Source organism: Arachis stenosperma, chromosome 1, assembly GCF_014773155.1.
Source record: "Arachis stenosperma cultivar V10309 chromosome 1, arast.V10309.gnm1.PFL2, whole genome shotgun sequence".
NCBI classification, from domain to species: Eukaryota; Viridiplantae; Streptophyta; class Magnoliopsida; order Fabales; family Fabaceae; genus Arachis; species Arachis stenosperma.
The window spans coordinates 94,711,127-94,713,163 of record NC_080377.1 but is presented as its reverse complement, the minus strand read 5'-3'; the positions used below and the strand labels follow the sequence as shown (position 1 = coordinate 94,713,163).

Genomic DNA, 2,037 nt, shown 5'->3' with positions numbered 1-2,037 from the left:
AGAGAATCTCAAAAAAGAGAGAGACATGGCCGAACCCAATAACAATGGTGGAGGCGCAAGGAGGATGCTTGGTGACTATATTACACCTACTTCCAAATTTGAAGGAAGAAGCATCTCAATCCCTACCATTGGAGCAAACAATTTTGAGCTGAAACCTCAACTAGTCGCTCTAATGCAACAGAACTACAAGTTTCATGGACTTCCATCAGAAGATCCCTATCAGTTTTTAACTGAGTTCTTGCAGATCTGTGAGACTGTTAAGACTAATGGAGTAGATCCTGAAGTTTACAGGCTCATGCTTTTCCCTTTTGCTGTAAGAGACAGAGCTAGAACATGGTTGGACTCACAACCTAAAGATAGCCTGGACTCCTGGGATAAGCTGGTCACGGCCTTCTTGGCTAAGTTCTTTCCTCCTCAAAAGCTGAGCAAGCTTAGAGTGGATGTTCAAACCTTCAAACAGAAAGATGGTGAATCCCTCTATGAAGCTTGGGAAAGATACAAGCAGATGACTAAAAGGTGTCCTTCTGACAGGCTTTCAGAGTGGACCATTCTGGATATATTCTATTATGGTCTATCTGAGTTCTCCAAGATGTCACTGGACCATTCTACAGGTGGATCCATTCACCTAAAGACACTACAAGGTTTTTATTTATTTGTGGAGGTTTTTTTCTTATTTGTGGGGGTTTCTAAAACTCCCAAAATTTGAGGTGCCACGAGGTCTTTTGTGGGGGTTTTTAAAAACCTCCATAATCTATTCAGTGTGAGGTTTTATATGTGCTTAGTGGGGGTTTTATATTAGACTTTTGTGGTGATTTTAAATCACTTTTGTGGCAGTTTAAAACCCCCACAAATTGATTTTTTAATTTAACAAAAATCAACTATTTTGTGAGATTTTCAAACCTCCACAAACCCTGTAATTATTTATTTATTTCTAATTTCGAATAATTCATTAATCTCATTTTATTTACATATTTTGAAATTAAAAATTTATTTTTTAATATCAAAATTTAAAAACTAAATATTTTATAACACAATTTCTCAATATAAGACATAACTCTATATATAGAAAAAAATTCTCAATAACTCTATATATAAAAAATTATCAATGTCAATAGTTCCAAACATAATTACATATGGTATTGTTCTACATAACTATTATTGTTTTTCTTTAAAAAATAAAATAAAATAACAACTTCAATATTTCAATATCATCTAATTGCATAGAAGTCTTAAATATTTATCTTTGGATATCTGTTGTTATCACCAGCTGATCTCCAAACATCAAAGAGATTAGTAGGCTTAACCTCTAAAGTAAAAGAATACGCTTGCACTGGCACATCAATCAATAAACTTATATATGCAAAATACGTACATTAATCAATAACATATAGTAAAACTCAATAAAATAGTTATAAGCATTTACAACAAAACTAAAATTATTTTCAACAATAATGAAACCTTTTTCAGTAGGTTCCAGGCTTAAGTACATTATTCAGTAGAGTGATACTTTTGCAAAAGAAGGATCACGGTGGAAGACTTAAATTAGATAACCTCAAGATGATTTCAGAAAAAGGTCATCTTTACAAGAAAAGACTGCAAACATTAGGGGTTCTGTATTACCATCACCAAATCCTAATACTTTCTGGGTCTTCTACAATTTCAAAATAGTGAAAAGTACATTAACAATGATATAGTGTAAACAATACATTATTTTCATTCATTCTCTGTTTTTACCTTTTCTTCTTTTTTTAATCACTAAACACTAGAAATAGGAACTAATCAAACCTCAAGTTGTACTTGCTAATTTTCTGAAGATTGTACAACATGTGCAGTATCAATGAGTCTTATTATACTTTTAATTACAGAAAGGTGCTAAACTCTCATTTATCAAAATAAAACTCTAAATCAATAGCATCTAAGCAATTAATTGCATAGAAGTAGCAGATTAAACACCTCATATTGGAGCTCAAAGCACAAAGTAGCAGAAAGAATAACAATTATTAAAGGAAGCCATTCATAGTATACCTTATGAAGAGT

General features: G+C 32.2%; 1 non-coding gene across 1 annotated transcript; it reads right to left on the bottom strand.

Annotated features, from left to right (window-relative positions):
* Window positions 1-427: 427 nt before the first annotated feature.
* LOC130955756 (small nucleolar RNA R71) lies at window positions 428-534 on the bottom strand. The gene has a single exon (XR_009076891.1). It is a non-coding gene; the product is annotated as a small nucleolar RNA R71 (small nucleolar RNA).
* Between the last annotated feature and the right edge of the window lie 1,503 nt (window positions 535-2,037).